This window comes from Pristiophorus japonicus, chromosome 23, assembly GCF_044704955.1.
Source record: "Pristiophorus japonicus isolate sPriJap1 chromosome 23, sPriJap1.hap1, whole genome shotgun sequence".
Taxonomy (NCBI): domain Eukaryota; kingdom Metazoa; phylum Chordata; class Chondrichthyes; family Pristiophoridae; genus Pristiophorus; species Pristiophorus japonicus.
Genome location: NC_091999.1, coordinates 38,285,128 through 38,303,139, shown reverse-complemented (window position 1 = coordinate 38,303,139; position 18,012 = coordinate 38,285,128). Strand labels below are relative to the sequence as shown.

General features: G+C 44.1%; 1 non-coding gene across 1 annotated transcript; it reads left to right on the top strand.

Moving 5' to 3' along the window:
- The first annotated feature begins 13,773 nt into the window (after positions 1–13,773).
- Positions 13,774–13,845, top strand: trnad-guc (transfer RNA aspartic acid (anticodon GUC)). The gene has a single exon. It is a non-coding gene; the product is annotated as a tRNA-Asp (tRNA).
- The last annotated feature ends 4,167 nt before the right edge of the window (positions 13,846–18,012 follow it).

Here is an 18,012-nt window from a genome sequence, read left to right as displayed (position 1 = left end):
TTCCGTAGTATTGTCAAACCCGCAGCTATCCTGCTCCCGTCTCCCACTGGATGAGGACCTATAGTTAGGCTTCCTCCTCTCCGGCAAACAGATAAAGATATTCCCCTTATATTTCCATTCTTTTTGATCTCATACTGGTCCATCGCGGATCTACTCTTCCCCTCGTATTATGTTTGTTTCCCCTCACATCCTCCTGTAACCGCATACACCCTTGTCATTCCTTTCAAAAAGGGCCACATTACAGCAAAAGTCTAAAGGGACAAAGTGTGTTAAAAAGACAAGCCTGAAGGCTCTGTGCCTTAATGCGAGGAGTATTCATAATAAGGTGGACAAATTAACTGCACAGGCAGCAATGAATGAATATGATATAATTGGCACCACGGAGACATGGCTGTCCTAAGGCTGTGTCCCCTGGTTCTGGACTTCCCCAACATCGGGAACAAGCTACCCCGCATCGAACCTGTCCCGTCCCGCCAGAATCTTTATGTTTCTATGAAATCCCCTCTCATCCGTCTAAACTCCAATGTATAAAAACCCAGTTGATCCAATCTCTCCTCACATGACAGTCCAGCCATCCCGGGAAATAGTCTGGTGAACCTTCGCTGCACTCCCTCACCAGCAAGAACGTCCTTCCTCAGATTAGGAGACCAAAACTAAACACAATATTCCAGGTGAGGCCTCACCAAGGCCCTTTACAACTGCAGTAAGAGTCTGTTGAATCTGCATTTTACTGTAACTCTGTGACATTCTGAACTGATAAAGAAATGGAATCGTGAAATGTATCTGTGTCTCTCAGTCTCTGCCTCACTCTCTACCTCTATCTCTTTAGAGATCTGTGCATGAGTTTGCGTGTTTGAGTCTTTGTCTCCCTCACTCTGCCTCGCTCTGACTCACTCTTTCTCTCCCTGTTTCTCTGTTTGTCTCGGTCTCTCAATCTGCCCGTGTCTTTCTCACAGTGTCCAGTTCTGTTGCAGTGGGATTCTCTCAGTCTCTCTGTCTGACTGGCTCTCTCTTTCCCATCATTACTGTCTGTCTATGTCTCTGCCTGCCTGTCTCTCTTTGCCTGTCTCTGTTCGATCCTGTCTCTAACCTTTTGAGTATTTCCATCATTTTCTGTTTTTATCTCTGTCTTTCTCTCTCTATCTTCTCTCACTCTATCTCTCTCTCTCTTTGTGGCTTCTTTTGTCCATGTCTTTGTCTTTGTCTCTGGTTTTCCATTACTATTTGCCTCCCTCTCTTTATGGAGCACACACACACATCTCTGTGTATGTGTGTGTTTGAGTCTTTGTCTCACTCAGTCTGCCTATCCCTCTCAGTCTCACACTTGATCTCTCTCTATTTCTCTAGCTCGCTGGCTGTCTCTTCCTGTTTCTCTGTTTGTGTCTGTCTCTCAATGTGTCTGTCTCTTTCTCATGGTGTCCAGTTCTTTTCACAGCTCGATTCCTGCTGTCTCAAAATCTACACCCGTCAGTACCTCATTAGTATAGTCGTGAGTATCCCCGCCTGTCACGCGGGAGGAAGCATTTTCGAAATGTAGAATTGTACTTCTGTTATTCGATATAGATTCTTATTAAAAGTTCCAGAGCAACATAGAAGAGTAAAAATACAGCAACAGGAGATTGGCTCTTCCAGATTTTTAGGAAACAGAGACTTTTTCAGGACTCTGCGGCGTTCTGATGCAGAGAGATGGATGATTGAGTTTTGTCTGAGTAACATTTAAAGAGGCAGAAACCCAGTAGTCGTGCCTGGGTGATTAAGGCGATGGACCAAGAAACCCATTGGGGTTTCCCCGCGCAGGTTCGATCCTGCTGACTACCGATTTCAGCATTTTTCATTCCATTTCACAATTTAACCAGATCCCTGCAAAACGGATCCTGAGTTAGGTGGAATAACGTCCCACACCTTTCAACACTGACATTTTTTTCTCATGTTCATTAATTTGCAATAATCACGATACATACGGATAGAAAAACGCAAAAATCAGCCAAATTAGCGAAAGTGATTCAGCCTGTCTATCCCTCTTTATGTCTCAGGCACTCTGTGTATGTCCGTTGGTGCGTGTATATTTTTGGTTATGTGTGTGTGTGTGTGTCTCTGTGTCTGTCTATCTGTATGTATGTCACTGTGTATGTGCAACTGTCTTTGGATATCATCACCATGAATTTGGTATGTACTGGAACTTTTTAAAAAGACTTGGGAAAAATAATACAGTTGTGAGATTTGATATCGGCTTTGCTTCAGCGGCAGCATTTTCGACTTCAAGTCCCACTCCTGAGACTTGAGCGTATAATCTTGGCTGACAGTCAAGTGCAGTACTTGGGGAATTGTGCATTGTTGAAGCTGTTGACTTTTGTATGAAATGTTAAATTGAAGCTCCGTCTGCTCTCTCCGGTGAATGTGAAAGTTCCCACAGCATTATTAGATAAAGAATAGTGAGTTGCCCCGTGCCACTTTTATATAAATATTCTGAAATGCTCACTGAAAACCTGTGTGTATGCGTGTGTCTGTGGGGGTGGAGCTCAAGCCCAGCTTCTTACAGAGACAGAATGTTAAGGTTCGCAAGTCCACAATGGCCGAGTGTATAAGTCATTGCATTTAGGATCTAATGGGTTTATACCCGCGTGGGTTCGAACCCCACTTCTGGTAACTCTTGAATTTAACACCGATTTTCTCCCATCCTACTCAGTATTACCTGAATGCCTTCTGTTGAATCTGTAACTCTGTCACACTCTCAACTGACAAAGAAATGGGATTGTGAAATCTATCTGTGCCTCCTACTCTCTGTCTTCAGAGAGCCCTGTATGTGTTTGAGTCTCTGTCACTCACTGACTCACTCTGTCTAAGGAACTACAAGCTGAATTCAGGGAGCTCGGAGTTAAATTAAAAAGTAGGACCTCAAAGGTCGCAAACTCAGGATTGCTACCAGTGCCACCTGCTAGTAGGAGCAGGAATCGCAGGATAGCTCAGATGAATGCGTGGCTTGAAATGTGGTGCAGATGGGAGAGCTTCAAGTTCCTCGGACTTTGGAACGAGTTCTGGCGGAGGTGGGACCAGAACTAAACCGGAAGGTCTGCACCTGGGCAGGACCAGAACCAATGTCCAACGTGGGGAGTGTTTGCTAGTGTTATTAGGGAGGGTTTAAAGTAATATGGCAGGGCGACGGGAGACAGAGGGAAGTAGAATGGGCGCAGAACGAAAGATTAAAAGTAAAGGTGGAGGGCAGAGAATCCCACCGCAAAAATCAAATAAGGCCACTTTACAGTAAAATTCCAAAGGGTTAAAATAACAAGCATGAAGGCTCTGTGCCTCGTTGCGAGAAGTATTCGTAAAAAGGCGGATGAATTAACTGCACAAGCAGCAATTACTGAATATGATATAATTAGCTCCAGGGTGACCAAGGCTGGGAATTCAACATTCAGGAAGCACAGACAGAAATGAAAAGGTATTGGGGTAGCATTGTTGGTTAAAGAGGAAATTAAGGCAATAGTGTAAGGAACGACATTAGCTTGGATGATGTGGAACATGTGTGGGTGGAGCTGCGGAATACCAGTGGGAAGAAAACACGAGAGGAGTTGTGTACAGATCAGCAAACAGTAGTAGTGCGTTTGGGGACAGCATCAAACAAGAAATTAAGGATGCGTGCCATAAAGATACAGCAGTTATCAAGGGCGACCTTACTCTACATGTAGATTGGGCTAACCAAACAGGAAGCAATACGGTGGAGGAGGATTTCCTCGAGCGTATTTGGGAAGGTTTTCTCGACCAATATATCGAGGGACCATCTGGAGGGATGGCCATCCTAGACTGGTTGGTGTGTAATGAGAAAGGACAAATTAGCAATCTTGTTGTGCAAGGCCCCTTGGGAAGTGTGACCATAATAAGGTAGAATTCTTTATTAAGGTGGCGAGTGACACAGTTAATTCAGGGACATGGGTCCTGAACTTAAGGAAATGAAACTTCGATGGTATGAGATGTGAATTGGCTAGAATAGACTGGCGAATGATACTTAAATGGTTGACGGTGAATAGGCAATGGCAAACATTTAAAGATCACATAGACGAACTTCAACAATTGTATTTCCCTGTCTGGAGTAAAAATAAAACGGGGAAGGTGGCTCAACCGTAGCTAACAAGCGAAATTAATGATAGTGTTAAATGCAAGGAAGAGGCATATAAATTGGCGAGAAAAAGCCACAACCTGAGGACTGTGAGACATTTAGAATTCAGCAGAGAAGGACAAAGTGTTTAATTAGGAGGGGGAAAATAGATTATGAGAGGAAGCTTGTTGGAAACATAAAAAAGTTCTATAGATATGTGAAGACAAAAAGATTAGAGAAGACAAACGTAGGTCCCTTGCAGTCAGATTCAGGTGAATTTATAATGGGGAACAAAGAAATGGTAGACCAGTTGAACAATTACTTTGGTTCTGTCTTCACGAAGGAAGACACGCATAACCTTCCAGAAATGCTAGGGCACCGAGGATCTAGCGAGAAGGAGGAACTGAAGGAAATCCTTATTCGTCAGGTAATTGTGTGAGGGAAATTGATGGGATTGAAGACCGATAAATCCCCGGGGCCTGATAGTCTGCATTGGAAAGTACTTAAGGAAGTGGCCCTAGAAATAGCGGATTCATTGGTGATCATTTGCCAACAGTCCATCGACTCTAGATCAGTTCGTATGGGCTGGAGAGTAGCTAATGTAACACCACACTTTAAAAAAGGAGGGAGATAGAAAACGGATAATTATAGACCGGTTAGTCTGACATCAGTAGTGGGGAAAATGTAAAAATCAATTATTAAATATGAAATAGCAGCGCATTTGGAAAGCAATGACAGGATCGGTCCAAGCTGCATGAATTTATGAAAGGGAAATGAAGCTTGACAAAACTTCTGGAATTTATTGAGGATGTAACTACTTTAGTGGACAAGGGGAACCGGAGATTGTGGTGTATTTACTTTCAAAAGGCTTTCAACAAGGTCCCACACACGTATTGGTGTGGAAAATTAAAGCACATGGTATTGGGGGTAATGTACTGACGTGGATAGAGAACTCGTTGGCAGACAGGAAGCAGAGAGTCGGGATAAACGGGTCCTTTTCAGAAAAGCAGGCAGTGACTAGTGGGGTGCCACAGGGCTCAGTGCTGGGACCCCAGCTATTTACAATATACATTAATGATGTAGATGAAGGAATTGAGTGTAATATCTTCTTGTTTGCAGATGAGACTAACAGGGCGGCGGTGTGAGCTGTGAGGAGGACGCTAAGAGGCTGCAGGGTGACTTGGACAGGTTAGGTGAGTGGGCAAATGCATGGCAGATGCAGTATAATGTGGATAAATGTGAGGTTATCCACTTTGGTGGCAAAAACACGAAGGCAGAATATTATCCGTATGGCGGCAGATTAGGAAAAGGGGAGGTGCAATGGGAGCTGCGTGTCGTGGTACATCAGACATTGAAAGGTGGCATGCAGTTACAGCAGGCGGTGAAGAAGGCAAACGGTATGTTGGCCTTTATAGCTAGGGGTTTTGGGTATAGGAGTACGGAGGTCTTAATGCAGTTGTACAGTGCCTTTGTGAGACCTCACCTGGAATATTGTGTTCAGTTTTGGTCTCGTAATCTGAGGAAGGACTTTCTTGCTATTGAGGGAGTGCAGCAAAGGTTCACCAGACTGATTCCCGGGATGACAGGACTGACATATGAGGAGAGACTGGATCGACTGGGCTTGTAGTCACTGGAGTTTAGAAGCATGAGAGGGGATCTCATAGAAACATAAAACATTCTGACGGGACTTGACAGGTTAGATGCAGCAAGAACGTTCCCGATGTTGGGGAAGTCCAGAATTAGGGGGCACAGTCTAAGATAAGGGGCAGGCCATTTAGGACCGAGATGAGGAGAAACTTCTTCACTCAGAGAGTTGTTAACCTGTTGTATTCCCTATCGCTGACAGTTGTTGATGCCAGTTCATTGGCTATATTCAAAAGGAATTAAATATGGCCATTAAGGCTAAAGGCATTAAGAGGTATGGAGAGAAAGCAGGAAAGCGGTACTGAGCTTTAATGATCTGCATGAACTTATTGAATGGTGGTGCAGACTCGAAAGCCTGAATGGCCTATGACTGCACCAATTTTCTTTGTTTCTCTGTTTGTCCCTGTCTCTCAATCTGTCTCTTACTTTCTCACGGTGTCAACGTTCTGCTCCAATGGGATTCTCTCAGTCTCCCTCTCTATTTCGCTCTCTCTTTCCCATCATCCCTCTCTGTCTGACTGTCTCTCTCTTTCCCATCGTCTCTCTCTATCTGTCTATATTTCTGCCTGCCTGTCTTTCTTTGCCCTGTCTCTAACCTGCTGAGTACTTCCATCATTTTCTCTTTTAGTCTCTTTCTCTCTTTCTCGATCTGTCTCTCTCCTTGTCACTGTCTTTATCATTGACTTTCTCTCACTCTTTCCCTCTCTCTCTTAACAGATCACACACACATATCTCTGTATATGTATGTGTTTGATTATTTTTCTCACTCAATCTGCCTCTCCTTCTCAGTCTCACAATTTCTGTCTCTCGTTGTCTCTATCTCGCTGTCTGTCTCTCCCTGTTTGTCGGTTTGTCTCTGTCTCTCAATGCGTCTGTCGACTTCTCATGGTGTCCAGTTCTGTTCACAGCTCGATTCCTGCTCTCACAGAGCTGGTACCCGTCAGTTTATCGTTAATATAGTGGTGAGTATCCCCGCCTGTCACGCGGGAGACCGTGGTTCAATTCCGCGACGGGGAGGCAGTTGTTTCAAAATGTAGAATTTTACTTCTGTTTCTTGGTAGAGAAAGATATTAAAAAGTTCCAGAGCAATATAGAACTGTAAAAATACAGGTGGAGGAGATTGCCTCTTCCAGATATTGAGCGAACGGAGACTTTTTCAGGATTCTTTGGTCGCCTGCTGCACAGAGATGGATGACTGAGTTTTTTCTGAGTAACGTCTAAAAAGGCAGCCACACAGTAGTTGTGGCCGAGTGGTTAAGGCGATGGTCTAGAAATCCATTCGGTTTTTCCCGAGCAGGTTCGAATCTTGCTGACTCCGATTCTCAGCATATTGTATTCCATTTCACAATTTAACCAGGTCTCTGCCAAACTGATCCTGAGATAGATGGAATAACGTCCCACACCTTTCAACACTGACATTTTTTCTCATTTTTATTAATCTGCAATATTCACGATACATCCCTTTAAAAAATCGAAAAAATCAGTCAAAGTTGCGACAGTGATTCAGCCTGTCTATCCCTCGAGATGACGAAGGCATCTGTGCATTCCCGTTGGTGCGTGTAAATTTTTGGTTATGTGTGTGTGTGTCTCTGTGTCTGTCGATCTCTATATATGTCTCTGTGTATGAGCAACTGTCTGTGGAAATCATCACCATGAATTTGATATGTCCTGGAACTTATAAAAAAGACTTGGGGAAAATAATATGTTTGTGAACTTTTTTATCGGCTTTGATTCAGTGGCAGCATTCTCGACTGAATCAGGAGTTTGTGTCTTCAAGTCGCACTCCTGAGAATTGAGCATATCATCTTGTCTAACACTCAAGTGCAGCACTTGGGGAATTTTGCAATGTTGAAGCTATTGACTTTCGGATGAAATGTTAAATTGAAGCTCTGTCTGCACCCTCGGGTGGATATGAAAGGTCCCAGAGCATTAATCGAAAAAGAATAGGAGAGTTGCTAAAATTCTGCTACAATTGCTAAAAATGTTCGTAATTACTCACTGAAAGCCAACGTGCATGTGTTTGTCTGTGGGGTTAGGGTTGAAGCCCAGATTCTCAAAGAGACCGAATCCAGAGTCTGGAGGAATCAGTTTAGCCGTGTGGTTAAGGCGTTGGCCTCAAAATTCAATGGGGTTTTTCCCGCGTTGGTTCGTACCCCAATTATGGTATAGAAACATAGAACATAGGTGCAGGAGTAGGCCATTTGGCCTTTCTAGGCTGCACTGCCATTCAATGAGTTCATAGCTGATCATGCAACTTCAGTACCCCATTCCACTTTCTCGCCATACACCTTGATCCCCCAAGTAGAAAGGACTTCATCTAACTCCTGTTTGTATATATTTAGTTAATTGGCCTCAATAACATTCTGTGGTAGAGAATTCCACAGGTTCACCTCTCTCTGGGTGAAGAAGATTCTCCTCATCTCGTTCCTAAATGGCTTACCCCTTATACTTAAACTGTGACCCAGAGTCTTACCGCAGGGAAAGGGTCCACAGCCAGATAGGGAATGGAAGACCAGCAGGAAGAGTCGTGCAAGGAAGGTAGTGCAGGGGTCCCCTGCGGTCATCCCCCTGCAAAACAGAGGGATGTTTTGAGCACTGTTGAGGGGAATGACTCATCAGGGGAGGGCAGCAGCAGCCATGTTCATGGCACCGTGGCTGGCTCTGCTGCACAGGAGGGCAAGAAAAAGAGTGGGACAGCAATAGTGATAGGGGATTCAATGGTGAGAGGAAGATAGGCGTTTCTGCGGCCGCGAGCGAGACTCCAGGATGGTATGTTGCCTCCCTGGTTCAAGGGTCAAGGATGTCTTGGAGCGGGTGCAGGACATTCTGAAATGGGAGGGAGAACAGCCAGTTGTCGTGGTGCACACTGGTACCAACGACATAACTAAAAAAAGGGATGAGGTCCTACGAAACGAATTTAAGGAGCCAGGAGCTAAATTAAAAAGTAGGACCTCAAAAGTAGTAATCTCGGGATTGCTACCAGTGGCTCGTGATAGTCAGAGTAGGAATCGCAGGATAGCGCAGATAAATACGTGGCTTGAGCAGTGGTGCAGCAGGGAGTGATTCAAATTCCTGGGGCATTGGGTCCGGTTCTGAGGGAGGTGGGACCAGTACAAACCGGATGGTCTGCACCTGGGCAGGTCCGGAACCAATATCCTAGGGGGAGTGTTTGCTAGTGCTGTTGGGGAGGATTTAAACCAATATGGCAGGGGGATGGGAACCAATGCAGGGAGACAGAAGGAAACAAAAAGGAGGCAAAAGCAAAAGACAGAAAGGAGATGAGGAAAAGTGGAGGGCAGAGAAACCCAAGGCAAAGAACAAAAAGGGCCACTGTACAGCAAAATTCTAAAAGGACAAAGGGTGTTAAAAAAAACAAGCCTGAAGGCTTTGTGTCTTAATGCAAGGAGTATCCGCAATAAGTTGGATGAATTAATTGTGCAAATAGATGTTAACAAATATGATGTGATTGGGATTACGGAGGCGTGGCTCCAGGATGATCAGGGCTGGGAACTCAACATTCAGGGGTATTCAACATTCAGGAAGGATAGAATAAAAGGAAAAGGAGGTGGGGTAGCATTGCTGGTTAAAGAGGAGATTAATGCAATAGTTAGGAAAGTTATTAGCTTGGATGATGTGGAATCTATATGGGTAGAACTGCAGAACACCAAAGGGCAAAAAACGTTAGTAAGAGTTGTGTACAGACCTCCAAACAGTAATAGGGATGTTGGGGAGGGCATCAAACAGGAAATTAGGGGTGCATGCAATAAAGGTGTAGCAGTTATAATGGGTGACTTTAATATGCACATAGATTGGGCAAGCCAAACTGGAAGCAATATGGTGGAGGAGGATTTCCTGGAGTGCATAAGCGATGGTTTTCTAGACCAATATGTTGAGGAACCAACTAGTGGGGGAGGTATCTTAGACTGGGTGTTGTGTAATGAGAGAGGATTAATTAGAAATCTCATTGTGCGAGGCCCCTTGGGGAAGAGTGACCATAATATGATGGAATTCTGCATTAGGATGGAGAATGAAACAGTAAATTCAGAGACCATGGTCCAGAACTTAAAGAAGGGTAACTTTGAAGGTATGAGGCGTGAATTGGCTAGGACAGATTGGCGAATGATACTTAGGGGGTTGACTGTGGATGGGCAATGGCAGACATTTAGACACCGCATGGATGAATTACAACAATTGTACATTCCTGTCTGGCGTAAAAATAAAAAAGGGAAGGTGGCTCAACCGTGACTATCTAGGGAAATCACGGATAGTATTAAAGCCAAGGAAGTCGCATAAAAATTGGCCAGAAATAGCAGCGAACCTGGAGACTGGGAGAAATTTAGAACTCAGCAGAGGAGGACAACGGGTTTGATTAGGGCAGGGAAAATGGAGTACGAGAAGAAGCTTGCAGAGAACATTAAGGCGGATTGCAAAAGTTTCTATAGGCATGTAAAGAGAAAAAGGGATGGCGGGACTGACCTATCAAGAAAGACTGGATCAACTGGGCTTGTATTCACTGGAGTTCAGAGAAATGAGAGGGGACCACATGGAAACGTTTAAAATTCTGACGGGTTTAGACAGGTTAGATGCAGGAAGAATGTTCCCAATTTTGGGGAAGTCCAGAACCAGGGGTCACTGTCTGAGGATAAGGGGTAAGCCATTTAGGACCGAGATGAGGAGAAACTTCTTCACCCAGAGAGTGGTGAACCTGTGGAATTCTCTACCACCGAAAGTAGTTGAGGCCAATTCACTAAATATATTCAAAAGGGAGTTAGATGAAGTCCTTACTACATGGGGGATCAAGGGTTATGGCGAGAAAGCAGGAATTGGGTACTGAAGTTTCATGTTCAGCCATGAACTCATTGAATGGCAGTGCAGGCTAGAAGGGCTGAATGGCCTGCTCCTGCACCTATTTTCTATGTTTCTATGTTTCTATGACCCCTGGTTCTGGACTTCCCCAACATTGGGAACATTCTTCCTGACTAACCTGTCTCAAACCATCAGAATTTTAAACGTTTCTATGAGGTCCCCTCTCATTCTTCTGAACTCCAGTGAATACAAGCCTAGTTGATCCAGTTTTTCTTGATAGGTCATTTCCCGGGAATCAGTCTGGTGAACCTTCGCTGCACTCCCTCAATAGCAAGAATGTCCTTCCTCAAGTTAGAAGACCAAAACTGTACACAATACTCCAGGTGTGGCCTCACCAAAGCCCTGTACAACTGTAGCAACATCTCCCTGCCCCTGTACTCAAATCCCCTCGCTATGAAGGCCAACATGCCATTTGCTTTCTTAACCGCTTGCTGTCCCTGCATGCTAACCTTCAATGACTGATGTACCATGACACCCATGTCTCGTTACACCTCCCCTTTTCCTAATCTGTCACCATTCAGATAATAGTCTGTCTCTCTGTTTTTACCACCAAAGTAGATAACCTCATATTTATCCACATTATACTTCATCTGCCATGCATTTGCCCACTCACCTAACCTATCCAATTCACTCTGCAGCCTCATAGCATCCTCCTCGCAGCTCACACTGCCACCTAACTTAGTGTCATCCGCAAATTTGGAGATACTACATTTAATCCCCTCGTCTAAATCATTAATGTATAATTGTAAACAGCTGGGGCCCCAGCACAGAACCTTGCGGTACCCCACTAGTCACTGCCTGCCATTCTGAAAAGTACCCATTTACTCCTACTGTTTGCTTCCTGTCTGACAACCAGTTCTCAATACATGTCAGCATACTACCCCCCAATCCCATGTGCTTTAACGTTGCACATTAATCTCTTGTGTGGGACCTTGTCGAAAGCCTTCTGAAAGTCCAAATATACCACGTCAACTGGTTCTCCCTTGTCCAATAAAATCGAAACATCCTCAAAAATGTCCAGAAAATTTGTCAAGCATGATTTCCCTTTCATAAATCCATGCTGACTTGGACCTATCATGTCACCTCTTTCCAAATACGCTGCAATGACATCCTTAATAATTGATTCCATCATTTTACCCACTACTGAGGCCAGACTGACCGGTCTATAATTCCCTGTCTTCTCTCTCCTTGCTTTTAAAAAAAGTATGGTTACTTGGCTACCCTCCACGCGATAGGAACTGATCCAGAGTCAATGGAATGTTGGAAAATGACTGTCAATGCATCCGCTATTTCCAAGGCCACCTCCTTAAGTACTCAGGGATGCAGTCCATCAGGTCCTGGGGATTTATCGGCCTTCAATCCCATCAATTTCCCCAACACAATTTCCCGATTAATAAGGATTTCCCTCAGTTCCTCCTCCTTACTAGTCACTATGACCCCTTTTATATCTGGAAGGTTGTTTGTGTCCTCCTTAGTGAATACCGAACCAAAGTACTTGTTCAATTGGTCTGTCATTTCTTTGTTCTCCTTTATGACTTCCCTTGATTCTGACTGCAGGGGACCTACGTTTGTATTTACTAACCTTTTTCTCTTTACATATCTATAGAAACTTTTCACAACCCGTCTTAATGTTCCCTGCAAGCTTCTTCTCGTACTCCATTTTCCCTGCCCTAATCAAACCCTTTGTCCTCCTCTGCTGAGTTCTAAATTTCTCCCAGTCCCCGGGTTCGCTGCTATTCTGGCCAATTTGTATGCCACTTCCTTGGCTTTAATATTATCCCTGATTTCCCTTGATAGCCACGGTTGAGCCACCTTCCTTTTTTTATTTTTACGCGAGACAGGAATGTGCAATTGTTGTAGTTCATCCATGCGGTCCCTAAATGTCTGCCACTGCCCATCCACAGTCATCCCCTTAAGTATCATTCGCCAATCTATCCTAGCCAATTCACGCCTCATACCTTCAAAGTTACCCTTCTTCAAGTTCTGGGCCATGATCTCTGAATTAACTGTTTCATTCTCCATCCTAATGCAGAATTCCACCATATTATGGTCACTCTTCCCCAAGGGGCCTCACTCAACGAGATTGCTAATTAATCCTCTCTCATTGCACAAAACCCAGTCTAAGATGGCCTCCCCCCTAGTTGGTTCCTCGACATATTCGTCTAGACAACCATCCCTTATGCACTCCAGGAAATCCTCCTCCACCGTATTGCTTCCAGTTTGGTTAGCCCAAGCTATGTGCATATTAAAGTCACCCATTATAACTGCTGCACCTTTATTGCATGCACCCCTAATTTCCTGTTTTATGCCCTCCCCAACATCACAACTACTGTTTGTACGTCTGTACATAACTCCCACTAATGTTTTTTGCCCTTTGGTGGTCTGCAGCTTTACCCATATAAATTCCACATCATCCAAGCTAATGTCCTTTCTAACTATTTCATTAATCTCCTCTTTAACCAGCAATGCTACCCCACCTCCTTTTCCTTTTATTCTATTCTTTAATGTAACACAGATTTCCTCCCATTCTGATCAGTGATCCCGGATTTTCATCTGTTGAATCTGCAATTTTCTGTAACTCTGTGACACTCTGAGCCGATAACGAAATGAAATTGTGAAATGTATCTGTGTCGCTCGGTCTCTGCCTCTCTCTGACTCACTCTGTCTGTCCCTGTTTCTCTGCTTATCTCTGTCTCTCAATCTATCTCTCTCTCACGGTGTCCACTTCTGTTCCAATGGGATTCTCTCAGACTCTTTGTCTGACTGGCTCTCTCTTTTCCCATCATTTCGGTCTGTCCATCTCTTTTCTGTCTCTAATCTGATAAGTATTTCCAAAATTTTCTGTTTTAGTCTCTATCTCTCTCTCTCTATCAGTCTCTCTCCTTGGCACTGTCTTTATCATTGTCTTTCTCTCACTCTTTCCCTCTCTCTCTTAATAGATCACGCACACACATCTCTGTATATGTATATGTTTGAGTCTTTTTCTCACTCAGTCTGCCTCTCCTTCTCAGTCTCACACTTTATGTCTGTAGTTGTCTCTATCTTGCTTTCTGGCTCTCCCTGTTTGTCGGTTTGTCTCTGTCTCTCAATGTGTCTGTCGACTTCTCACGGTGTCCAGTTCTGTTCACAGCTCGATTCCTGCTCTGACAGATCTGGTAGCCGTCAGTTCCTCGTTAGTATAGTGGTGAGTATCCCTGCTTGTCACGCGGGAGACCGGGGTTCAATTCCCCGATGAGGAGGCAGTTGTTACAAAATGCAGAATTTTACTTCTGTTTCTTGGTAGAGATTCGTATTAAAAGTTCGAGAGCAATATAGAACTGTATAAATACAGGTGGAGGAGATTGCCTCTGCCAGATTTTGAGCAAACAGAGACTTTTTCAGGATTCTTTGGCCGTCTGCTGCACAGAGATGGATGACTAAGTTTTTTCTGAGTAACGTTTAAAAAGGCAGCGACGCAGTAGTCGTGCCCGAGTGGTTAAGGCGATGGGCTAGAAATCCATTGGTGTTTTACCGCGCAGGTTCGAATCTTGCCGACTACGATTCTCAGCATTTTTCATTCCATTTCACCAGGTCTCTGCCAAACTAATCCTGAGATAGATGGAATAATGTCCCACCCCTTTCAAAGCTGACATTTTTTTCTCATTTTTATTAATTAGCAATATTTACGATACATCCGTTTAAAAAATCGCAAAAACCAGTCAAAGTTGCGACAGTGATTCAGCCTGTCTATCCCTCGAGATGTCTAAGGCATCTGTGCATGTCCGTTGGTGCGTGTAAATTTTTGGTTATTATGTGTGTGTGTCTCTGTGTCTGTCTATCTCTATATATGTCTCTGTGTTTGTGCAACTGTCTGTGGAAATCATCACCATGAATTTGGTATGTCCTGGAACTTATAAAAAAGACTTGGGGAAAATAATACGGTTGTGAACTTTTGTATCGGCTTTGGTTCAGTGGCAGCATGCTCGACTGAATCAGGAGTTTGTGTGTTCAAGTCGCACTCCTGAGACTTCAGCATATAATCTTGGCTAACACTCAAGTGCAGCACTTGGGGAATTTTGCAATGTTGAAGCTGTTGACTTTCGGATGAAATGTTAAATTGAAGCTCCGTCTGCACCCTCGGGTGGATATGAAAGTTCCCAGTGCATTACTCGAAAAAGAATAGGAGAGTTGCCCCCGTGTCAATATTTCTAAAAATGTTCGTAAATGCTCACTGAAAGCCGATGTGCATGTGTTTCGATGTGGAGTTGGGGTTGAAGCCCAGATTCTCACAGAGACAGAATCCAGGTTCTCACAGGACCAGGATAGTGGAGTGGTTGAGGCGTTGGCCTGATAATTCACTGGCTTTTTCCGGCGTGGGTTCGTACCCCACTCATAATATCTCTTTAATTTAACACGGATTTCCTCCCATTCTGATCAGTAAGACCGGATTTTCATCGGTTGAATCAGCAATTTTCTGTAACAATGTGACACTCTGAACCGATAATGAAATGAAATTGTGAAATGAATCTGTGTCGCTCGGTCTCTGCCTCTCTCTCTCTTAAGAGAGCTGTGTATGTGTTTTTATGTTTGAGTCGTTGTCTCTCTCAGTCTGACTCACTCTGTCTGTCCCTGTTTCTCTGTTTGTCTCAATCTGTCTCATTCTCACGGTGCCCATGTCTGTTCCAATGGGATTCTCTCAGACTCTTTGTCTGACTGGCTCTCTCTTTCCCATCATTTCGGTCTGTCCATGTCTTTGCCAGTCTTTGTTAGTCCCTGCCTGTAACCTGAGAAGTATTTCCATAATTTTCTGTTTTAGTCTCTATCTCTCTCTCTCTCTCTGTTTTTCTCCTTGTCACTGACTCAATCATTGTCTTTTTCCCACTCTTACCCTCTCTCTAGTAATAGATCACACATACACACATCTCTGTATATGTATGTGTTTGAGTCTTTTTTCTCACTCAGTCTGCCTCTCCTTCTCAGTCTTACACTCTCTGTCTCTTGTTGTCTCTATCTCGGTGTCTGTCTCTCCCTGTTTGTCGGTTTGTCTCTGTCTCTCAATGTGTCTGTCGACTTCTCATGGTGTCCAGTTCTCGATTCCTGCTCTGATAGAACTCATGCTCGTTAGTATCATGGTGAGTATCTCCGCCTGTTACGCCGGAGACCGTGGTTCTACTTCCCGACGCGGTGGCAACATTTACAAAATGCAGAATTTTACTTGTTTCTTGGTGTTGATTCATATTGAAAATTCCAGAGCAATATAGAACTGTACAAATACAGGAAGAGGAGATTGCCTCTTCCAGATTTTTAGCAAACCGAGACTTTTTCCGGATTCTGTGGCCGTCTGCTGCACAGAGATGGATGACTGAGTTTTATCTGAGTAACATTTAATGATGCAGCGAGCCAGTAGTCATGGCCGAGTGGGTAAGGCAATTGGACAAAAAATCCATCGGGGTTTCTCTGCGCAGGTTTGAATCCTGCTGATTATGTTTCTCAGCTTATTTCATTATGTTTCAAAATTTAACCACGTTACTGCAAAACTGATTCTGAGATAGATGGAGCAACGTCCCACATCTTTCGATGCAGCCACTGTTTTCTTTCTTTCATTAATCTGCAGTATTCACGATACATACGGATAAAAAAACGCAAAAACCAGCCAAAGTAGCGACAATCACACTGCCTGTCTATCCATCTATTTGTCTAAGGCAACCTGTGTATATCTTGATCTGCGTGTCATGGTACATCAGTCATTGAAAGTTGGCATGCAGGTGCAGCAGGCGGTGAAGAAGACAAATGGCATCTTCGCCTTCATAGCTAGAGGATTTGAGTATAGGAGCAGGGAGGTTTTACTGCAGTTGTACAGGGCCTTGGTGAGGCCACACCTGGGATATTGTGTTCAGTTTTGGTCCCCGAATCTGAGGAAGGACGTCCTTGCTATTGAGGGAGTACAGCGAAGGTTCACCAGCATGATTCCCGGGATGGCAGGATTGACATATGAGGAGAGACTGGATCAACTGGGCTCGTATCCACTGGAGTTTAGAAGAATGAGAGGGGATCACACAGAAACATAGAAAATTCTGACGAGATTGGACAGTTTAAAGGCTGGAAGAATGTTCTCGTTGCTGGAGAGTATGAGACCAAGGATTACAGTCTAACAGTAAGAGGTAAGCCATTTAGGACCGAGATGAGGAGAAACTTCTTCACTCAGAGAGTAGTTAACCTGCAAAATTTTCTACCGCAGAAAGTCTTTGAGGCCAGTTCGTTAGATATATTTAAAAGGGAGTTAGATATGGCCCTTACGGCTAAAGCGATCAAGGGGTATGGAGAGAAAGCAGGAAAGGGGTACTGAGGTTGAATGATCAGCCATAATGTTATTGAATGGTGGTGCAGGCTCGAAGGGCCGAATGGAATATTCCTGCACCTAATTTCTATGTCTCTATGTTTCTATGTTGATGCGTGTATATTTTTGGTTATTGTGTGTGCGTGTGTCTGTGTATGTCTATCTGTATGTATGTCTCTGTGCTTGTGCAACTGTCTGTGGAAATCATCACCATGAATTTGGTACATCCTGGAACTTTTTAAAAAACTTGTGGAAAATAATACGGTTGTGAACTTTGGTATCGGTTTTGGTTCAGTGGCTCCATTCTTGACTGAATCAGGAGGTTGTGTGTGTAAGTCCCACTCCTGAACTTGAACACATCGTCTTGGATGACACTCAAATGCAATATTTGGGGAATGTTGCATTGTTGAAGCTGTTGACAATCGGCTGAAATTTTAAATTGAAGCTCCATCTGCCCCCTCGGGTGGATGTGAAAGTTCCCAGAGCCTTAGTCGAAAAAGAATCGGAGAGCTGCGCCCGTGTCAATATTACGAAAAATGTTCGTAAATGCTCCCTGAAATCCAATGTGTCTGTGTGTTGCTGTGGGGGTGGAGCTGAAGCCCAGATTCTCACAGAGGCAGAGTCCAACCTCTGACAGGATCAGGGACAGGATGGCCGAGTGGTAAAGGCGTTGGACTAAAGGGTTTATACCCGCGTGGGTTCGAGCCCCACTTCTGGTAATTCCTTAATTAAACAGAGATTTTTCCCATCCTGCTCAGTGACACCCGATTTTCATCTGCTGAATCTCCAATTTTCTGTAACGATGTGACACTCAGAGCCGATAATGAAATGAAATTGTGAAATGTCTCTGCCGCGCTCTCTCTGAAGAGAGCTGTGTTTGTGTTTGTTTGTTTGAGTCTTTGTCTCTCTCTGACCCACTCTGTCTGTCCATGTTTCTGTGTTTGTCGCTGTCTCTCAATCTGTCTCTTTCTCACGGTGTCGCGTTCTGTTGCAATGGGATTCTCTCAGACTCTCTGTCTGACTGCCTCTCTCTGTCCCATTAACTCTGTCTGACAATGTCGTTGCCTGTCTCTGTCTCTAACCTGATAAG